We start from the raw sequence: 9,682 nt of genomic DNA, 5'->3' as shown, positions 1-9,682 counted from the left end.
CTTGTGTTATCTTTGACTAATGTTTAAATTTGTTTGATGATCTGAAAAATTTAAGTGTGGAAAACATGCAAAAAAGTAAGAAATCAGGAAGGGGGCAAACACTTTTTCACACCACTGTATATATTTTTTTATAATAATGCCATAGCAATGAAAAAGTTCTTCAAAGGAATTCCCCTTGGAGAGAGGAACATGTCCACATTGTCCCCTCTCTCCAGTACTGAACGTTCTAACTACTTAGACAGCTTTTAAGAAACCATGATGATATTCAGTGCAACAGGGTTGGCTTTTCATTCATACAGGAAGCGAAACAACAGCCTCCCAGGTGAAAGTCGGTGGTTGTTTGAGCCATCCACCACTCCTCCTGAATGCCCTACTCAGACTCTCACCAACCTTAACTTTCATTCTTGTCCCCCCTGATGCTGCCGGGCACTGTTAAACGATAACGGTGACTGGATGTGTATCATGCCGACGTGAAAGGATGGCTTTTTTTGTCAGTGTCTAACACTGGAAGTCACTGACCAAGCACTGGATTTCGACAACTTCGGAGTGAGACCCGGTTGTTTATGCAGATGATGCTCTGCTCTCTAAAGCTCAGGAAGTTTTGCCTCTTGGCTAAATGATGATAATAACTAATTTTACTGTTACTATGACAATGAATGATCCCACACTATTTTACGACATCATCAAAGTCCATCATTCAGTATTGTATTCATTGAGAAAAGGCTGAAAATACTGACCACAGTTGAGCTTTTTCTTTTGTCTATTTATTCTGTTTACACTGTCAGCTACAACACAAAATGTTTAAAAATCATGTGTTTGACATGCTGCTAACCAGAATGAACATTTCTTTGTCTATTTATTGTTTTATGTATTGACATTATTTTGATTAAAATTCCTTTGAATCTACCTCAGATTTGTAAAATGTTCTGCTGTTTGGCAGGTGTTTGTCGTGTTCTGACAATAATTATATTTTAAAACACAGTAAAACATTTGGTTTCTTTAACTTTCACTCTGGAGGAAAATCAGCCTTTAAACTTGAAAGAAATAATGATTTGACATTTTCGTGATAACTGTCAATGTTTAGTGATATGAATATTGTTATTGTAATAACATCGCCTAGCCCTGTCAAAATATATGCTTCCCCTTGATGTTTGGGACCCGTATTGATTAAATATGAATCCTCTTTTCAATGCTGTGAGTCCAGACATTGCACCCAAAAAGAAAATTCAGTACTCAGAAGGAATTGATGCCCTACTGAAAAAGGCAAAGATTTACCCATTCATGCAGGGATACATTTTTGTGGCTAAGATGTTATTTAGAGGGGAAAGTTAGGTGTTATGTGTCCTGCTTTCAATTTGAGACTGTTCATGTAAGTGGTGCTGCTAAACTTGGACTGGCTACTTTAAAATCGGATGTTTGTATAGAGTCCTTATTTTCTTTTTTTCTGTTTTTGTTTGATATATGCCAACCAATTAGTTACTGATGGCTCATTTACATGAAGTATTGGAGCTCTGTGCACCAGCTACAGCGGTACGGCCAGAAATTATCTGCTTGCAGTGTAAACACAGTTAAGCTTGTTTTAAAAAATACCAAATATCTCAAACTTCACATACACAGCCACCACTACGGTAACTCTACTCCTTCCATAGCTAAAAAAGTTAAGGTACAGTATGGATGTCACTGGGCAAAGTCTCTTCATTATGACTGCGGGGCTTCTTCTACTCTCTCTGAACAGCGATGTGATTCCAGTCTTCTCCTGTCTGCCCAATTATTTCCCCCAAGGCCAAGTCCACTGAGCTCCTACTTATAAATATTCATTTTTGAATTATGGACCACTGAGCTTCACCCTATTTTGCGAGGCTTCTGCACACTCATTCCTGAGCCTCTCCGGTGACCGGAGAGGCACAACAATCACTTGAGCGGCTGGCCCTCATTTTGATTTATCGACTTTGTCTGTTTGTAACGAAAAGCCAGTGTCCCCACACTCCTTAAACATGCTAATTCATGTAAATGTATGCCTGCCCCAGTATTCACCTTGAGGTAAAGCATACATGTTGTAAATAGAAAGTTGCCATCATTTAATGATCTTTGGAAATCTTCAGTGCTTTTTTTATTCTCTCCTTAAAACCTCTCTGGCTTCATTGTTATGTTAATGTATGCACACACATCTTCCAATTGGAGATCCAGCTGTGCCTGCCAAAACTTGTCTCGAGGGTGTGATGTCAGTGTTGTGGGGAGGTAGTTACTGTACTGCAATAGACATCATACAGGTGTTAACATAAAGGACCAACCCCCGCTTTGCTGAATTCTTGCTCATCAAGAATTTCAGCAGACAGAGAATCTCGTGGTAAAACTGTGCGAACCCTGTCCAGCTTTCCAGTGGCCCCGAGGTGCTCTGCCCACGTAATCCAAGTAAGTGGGGCTCATTATTTTCAATCTTTACTAAGAATAAAAAAGTAGGGCGTTCATCAGTATGTATTTTGAATTCTGAATTTAAAATTGATGTAAATCAAATGAAAAAAAAGGAAAATCCAGGTGAGTATCAGATTATAAAAATACCATTGGCAGCATATTTTCTTTTAATGACTTGGAGAGACTTTGCCTAATCCGCAGTACAATAAGCATGTCCTTCACTGTTCCTCATCATTTTTCTCATTTAAGTAAAACAGCTACTTAGCTGTCATCGCCAACCTGTTAGTACACTCAACAAATAAAAAAATGCAATGCATTGTGACCAGAACATTTCAGAGTGGCCTATTACTGTGACCATCCCAAGACACACTTGTGTAGTAATGCTGCTGTTTAATCAGTATTTTGATATGCCACAGCTGTCAGGTGGATGGATTATCATTGAAAAGGACAGGTGCTTGCTTACATGGATATGAATAAATCTGTGACCAAAATTTGGGGGAACTAAGCCTTTTGTGTGCATAGAAAAAGTCTTAGATCTTTAAATTAATTGGGACTTACAATGCTTTTCTGTATTTTGTGTCTTATACATAGTGTTACAATGTCAGATGTTGATATTAAAGGTGGTCAATGTTTCAAATAACGAGGTCAGTGTATGTAGAAGTAACCCCTGCGAGCAAAAACCGCAGGTTTCCTACCATTCTGAATACTCCAACAGTTGCTTGTACTCTGGCTACAGTAGGGCATAATTGTATGCTGGATTTTTTGGACATGGTCATCTGCTCCAGGCTCACTACCGGAAGTGTTTACATTAAGTAGCCTACACTGCTAAATGAAGCTACACGCTAACGTCAGGGAAACATGTACACAATGAGTATACATGAGTATACATTCAATGATCAATGATCCAGTATCATTGATGCAAAGTGAAAACATGGATCCATAACATCATCTTTGGGTTACGCCTTTATTTTGAAATTCTGTGTCACCGCAGCCAGAAGGATGAGTCTAACGTAATACACTCTGGACTAAATCAGCAGTGTGGAAATATTTTTGATTATAGAGAAAATACGGGGTCAACTGACAAAGCACATGCCAAATGTAAACAATACGGTTACAAGATAAAAGACAACAGTAACGTTACCTGCTTGATCGGACAAGTCTAACTTCAGCAACACAGCAATAACATTAGCTTCTGAAGTTTGCCTTCAGTGTTTCAAGCCAGACAGACCTGAAGTTTTATGAAAAAGATCATGGTTTGGGTTAAAATGAAAATATTTCTTCCTGAAAGGGCTTTCGGACAGAAAACCCTGAAGGTTAACTTGTCCATGTGCTGTTTTATGTGTTAGAGTCAGTTTAAAGTAAACTTTACTTAACTAGTTATAATTATTTACATTATTTCTGTGTTGATTTTATTTTTTGTGACCTAAAGCAAAAAAGAAAGGGGTTGCAGCTTTTTCTGTAATCGATCATGTTAAATACGCATATAGTATCATCTCATATCAGTCACAGGCCCCTGAATTGCATGGAAATCGAAATCGCACAGTGGCAGACTTTCTAATATTTTCAAATATCAAATCGTTGTCCAACGAATTGATATAACATCTAAACATGATGAAACTAGTGATTTACACCCCTAAAACTTAAAAGCCATAATTGTTAATTTCTCTCTGATTTCAGATCATATTTCTGTTGGAACATTGCAATGATGGTGTAGAGACGCTGAGGTCCATTGACTGGTCAATAGCTGACGGTCAAAGGATGGAATTATTATTTTCCTTAGGGCTTTTCAAATTTTAAAGGAAACGCTCTTTATAAATGCATATAAATCAGACAATGAAATAATAGCACTACACAATTCAAACACAAATAAGCTACACAGTGTTAAACCGGGGTATTACATATGGAGGCATACATAAATGAAAATACATGTAAAAATTAAGGTAAAGCGGAGTACAAGCATACAGACAACAAGGTATATTCAGGCAGGGGATTCAGGGAATAAAGTCGTCATATAGCCAATTTAGTTGGTGTCTATCAGCATATCAGATATTGGCAAAAACCCAATATCATGCATCTCTTTTTTCCAGTCTAATAAATAAACTATAAAAATGTACAAAATGTCAAAATAGTAATATTCTTACACTATTTCCCTGATTAACCAGAGAGATATAACTGTACACCTTATGAATTCAAGTTTCTCTTTTTCACTGAAATAAGACTAACGTTAGCTTAACTGACTTGGTAACTCTACCACTTCAGTCAAACTCAACAGAAATAAACAAAACTAAACAAAACCGTTCCAGTTAGTCTGGTCGAAATAATCCCTTAATTCACCAATTTAAGTGTGGAAATATGCTTTTGTTTTCTCCTGCAGTCTCTCTGCTGGCCAGGTGTTTACAGTCCTGAACATATCCCCATCACTAGCAGTCATCATGTTTGTCAGCTCAGATACTGCCCAAGTCGACTCGTTACTATCACATCCAGTCATACAAGCAGGAGGCAGGCTTTGAGCCAGAAAGTCAAACTGACATCATCAGGCAAAATGCCAAGTTAATTAAATTGACGGAAGATGAGAATACTTTATGAAGTAGAGATTCAAAGAAAACACATCTACAGCCAGCAGGCTCATTTGTTCTCTTTTCCCCAGATACAGCACTAGTACAGGACTCCAGTAGCTTAGTGTTCTCTAACAATCAGATCTCTGAAGCCTGTCACCAAAACCCACATGGACCAGTTATGACAACCAACTTGCTGCTTTATTGCAAATCAATCCTCATCATTGCAGCAGAATATTCCTGGCTACATTCAGCTGAAGGCATTCCCCCATTTATAGCAAGGCCCCAGCATTTACAACATGGAGCGAATGCTCTGCAGAGCCCAGCTGGCTAATATAGGACCATACACATCTGTGGTCAACCTTTCAGCAGCAGAGTTAAATAAAGTTTTTAATGAGAGCAGCTGTTTGAGTCTGGGGCAGAACCAATCGCTAAACCCAGCTGGCTCCAGTAGGACTTGCTACACAACACTTTCTGGACTATGAAGATACTCGCGCAATGAGCAATCTCTGGCTGTAAATGAGAAGAGAAAGAGAATATTTCTGTCCAAAGAAATGTGTGTGAGTGAGTTAGCTTTGTATGCTGTCTATAAAGTGGAAGCAGTCGTTCTCAGCAGTACATACTGTGTGCATAAGATGCCCATCCTGGGCCAACACTGAGTGGGATGGAAGCTGACAGGCTCATTAACACAGCGGATACACAGCCTACGGCCATATGGGCAAACTGGGAGGACTGGGAGTATCCCACCAATCCACCAGCCACTTAAAACACACTAATTGGATCCACATAGATTGCACTAATGATTCAACAGCAACAGCTTAACACCAGTGTTGTCCATATCCATTGGCCTCCCTGTTTGTAGGTTTAATAGTGAAACTGAGATGGCCCATTCTGTGTTAGCAGCCACCAGTGTTTTTTGTGGTGGCTGCTATTTTCTGTTATTGTGTGTTTACTGTATGAGTCACTATATGAGCTCCTAAACTAATTAAATTCCTCTGTGCATCGGTAATGGGAAGCTAAGAGATATAATTGTTGTCATTTTCATGCCATCCTTTTAATTACTTTCTGGTTCCATTTCATTCCATTTGAATTGACAGCCTGATCAACTTTTAATTGCCAGTTTTTGCAAACAGCTTATCAGCCTGCTCCAAGCCTGCATGCAGAGTACTAAATGACCTGGCCAAACACACCCCCACAAACACACTCACAAACACACACACACCGTAAATCCCAGAGCCAATCCTATGGATCCACATGCACGCTGAGCACACACATGCACACCAACCCTCCGCACCAGATGCATGGTGGAGTTTGACAGAGTGAGATGCGGATGCAGCAAACAGGAGGCCCATTCATTTCCCTACAGAATAGCAGCAGCAGGAAGAAGAGGGGGAGAGGGCACAAAGAAGGAAGAGGGGGAGCTGGGAGTAGGATGGAGATAGCAAAGAGTAAGGTAATCCATCATTTCATCCATAAGCACCTGCTGAAGAAGCACTGAAAGCATTGTGACCCCAAAACCTTGAACAAACACAGTACAGCCCACCCTGCATCTCACATACAGCCGCTGATGTAGTGGCAGTTGATGAGGTGGGTGTACTACTGGGTAGATACGCAGGTTACCAACAAAGAAGTGAGTATTAGGGCTGCTCCCTGAAAGTCGGAGACTCGACTGAGGTTCCTTAAAGTTGAGCGGTCGTTCAGTGTGCGGTGTACTTCTGGGGACATATCGGTCCCCAGATTTAGCTGCAGAGCTAACGTTCACACTGCTCTCTGGTACATCTGCCTCTGCCTCACCAAGATTTACCTTGGTTCTGCTCAGAGGAAGGGAGGCTTTGTCCAGTCAGGCTACGAGATAACGTTATCTTCTGCCTTCTCCTTAGAAGTGGTAAATTTACAGCTCACGGTTACTTTATACAATACAGTCTCTGGCTTTTGTTTGTTATCTAGTGTCAGTGAAAAATGTTGTCGCACATTTCCAATCTGTCATCGTCAGCGTAGTTAGCATGCATGTGCTTTGAAGACTAACTTGGTTTGTAAACTATATTATGTTAACATCACTGCCACCCTGAATGTCCCGCTGAACCCAGTTCAAACACTCAGGCTCTATATAGAAAAAGAGGAATGATAAGTCAAATATTCGTACTCAACAGCCAAAACCCATTCAACTGACCTAACTCGCTTACGGGTACAGCCCTAGTAGATATATTCTCCTATATATTCCAATGGCTTTTTAGCTTATAGGTGGGTATACTGTAAACAGCCAGAAAGAGGTGGGTATACCCAGTACACCTGCGTATACTCTCCGATACACCACCTCATATAACTAATTATTTACATTTTAGTATAAACAAACATTAACAATACCTACCTAGTTACTGTGACTTTTTTTCTTATCATAATGTGATTTTATTTTATTTTTTTATTTCATTTAAACTCCAGGCCTGTACAGGTGGTGTACACAGCACAAAATAAGTTTACACCAATAGTTGAAAGGTATTAGGTAGTAACAGAAAGATAACGTGCCCTTGCAAGACATCCTACTTTGCTGATGGTGGGTAACAACATCATTTCTAATGTCATTGAAAACTTCAGGATGTGTTTCAGTTGGTTTAATTTTCTTCATATGATTGAATCATATTACATTAATATTACTGTTTCCAGGTAGCAAAAAAAAAGCAGGCTGGCTGACAAAGGGTCTCCACAAAGATTTTGCCACTTGACAAAAAAAAATAAAAAAAAAATAAATAAATGTAAACAAAATTTTAATTTAAATGCAATTGTATGTAATAAAACCTGTAACTACAATAATTCTGATTTTTCTTTTGCTTGGACCAAGACAAAGGATAATCAGCTGACTAAAATGAGGTTAGAAGCTAAAAACTAAATTCAGGTCAGGCACCAAAATGTAAAAATGAAAAAAAATAAATAATAATAATGATAATACGTCTAATTTAATTGCGACTGATAGATTTTTAAGATGATGGGCTGTTGAGAGTTCACTCCATCAGACAAGACTATAAAAGTCTTGAATCCTTGAATCCTTCAAAGAAGCCTTGAAGACTTGCAGCTTCTGCTTAGCAAGTCTAAGCAAACACACAGAGCCACAGTTGTGTGCTGTGGGGGAACCACATCAAAACTGGATTAGGAAATGCAATTAAGGTGGATTAATTATGGATGGAGGGCTGTTCAGTTCTGCCTCATCTTTGCAGGCCTGTGCTTATACACTGACTGCTTCCTGCACAGGAAAGGAGAGGGCAAGCTGTCAACAGCCCCGAGAATCAAAGGATGTTGAGTGAGGGTTGTGATGGCGGAACATACTGGCGTGACGACAGAACCAGGCCTGCTCACCTGTTACCATCAGCTGAGATGGAAAGAAGTAGACAGAACCTAACTGCATCTTTTCACACATGCTTGAAAACATCAAACATCCAATTTGAGTGGTGGATAAGACAGACATAAAGGAGGCGAAAAGAGCAGGCTTAATGATTATTTCACCATTATAGAAAAGAAGAGAATCACTCCGGCAATCCATCCAGTTTTCTTAACTCAACGGAAAACCAGGCCTCAATTTCAAACAGGCTTACATATCAATTAATTCCAAACTTCTGGTCAGTGTTTTAAATATAAAGCTTTCCAGAAGCTCAAAGCAGAGGCTGATCTAGGATTAGGTGACACAAAATCCAGCAGACAGCAGAAGGGCCACCCTGAGAGAGGGATCCCTCCTTAGTTGCTCTTCTTAAGGTTTCTTCTTCTTTTTCCCTGGGTTTTTAGGGGGAGTTTTTACCTTCCCAAATGAGGGTCTAAGGTAGGGGTGTCAAATGTATCCCTTGGGGACCAGAACCGGCCCGTCAAAGAGTCCAATCTGGCCCACTGGATGATTTTGCACACCTAATATCTATGCACTTGTGAAGGCTGAGAGGAGCCAGGTTTCAGGAGCAAGTTAAACAGTGAGTAGTGTATTTCATGTAAAATGCTGCTTTTGGAGGCTTTTCACCCAACCAGAATACAGTTCTCTGAAAAAACAATGAATACTTATGGTGGTCATATTTATGGATATTGAACATTGTTCAAAACAGCAGCTTCAGAATTAAATAATCTGTATCGGACTTCTATCTTGCTGCAAGTCAATGCCTAAACTTAAAGGGATAGTGCACCCAAAAATGAAAATTCAGCCATTATCTACTCACCCATATGCCGATGGAGGCCCTGGTGAAGTTTTAGAGTCCTCACATCCCTTGCGGAGATCAGCGGGGGGAGCAGCTAGCACACCTAATGGTAGACAGCGCCCCAGACTAACGTCCAAGAACACAAAATTGAATCCACAGAGTACCTCCATATTGTTCATCCATAGTGATCCAAGTGTGCTGCAGCCGCGACATAAAAAGTTGTTTCGAAAAACGTCATATGAACTCTGTTTTTAGCCTCACTGTAGCCTGTAGCTCTGACTGCTTCTCTGTGCTCCGCGTTCACGTGTGCACGCTCAGAGTGATCGGTGATCTCTGAAGAGCAGCAGTCTCGTCAGTACTGATGTCCAGATTCTCAAGTGCAGGCATCGCCAATTCCCAGTCTAAGCAGCAAAGACTTTCCTCACCCGTTGGCATTGCTTTGCATTTGAAAAGACTACACCACCAGGTTTCCAGTGCTCCACTCCGGTATTCTGCGGCTGGCTGAGGCTCATGAGCTGCGGCGGCTGCTTCGTCCAGTAGCCTGAGTTC

At 40.2% G+C, this 9,682-nt stretch overlaps 1 protein-coding gene across 1 annotated transcript in view; it reads right to left on the bottom strand.

Moving 5' to 3' along the window:
• Positions 1–9,682, bottom strand: part of ascc3 (activating signal cointegrator 1 complex subunit 3) — a 252,720-nt gene that overhangs the window by 173,795 nt on the left and 69,243 nt on the right. The window lies entirely within an intron of this gene.

The sequence above is a fragment of the Epinephelus moara genome, chromosome 6, assembly GCF_006386435.1.
Source record: "Epinephelus moara isolate mb chromosome 6, YSFRI_EMoa_1.0, whole genome shotgun sequence".
Classification (NCBI taxonomy): domain Eukaryota; kingdom Metazoa; phylum Chordata; class Actinopteri; order Perciformes; family Serranidae; genus Epinephelus; species Epinephelus moara.
Note: the sequence above shows the minus strand (reverse complement) of the source record. Positions and strands in the feature narration are given on the sequence as shown.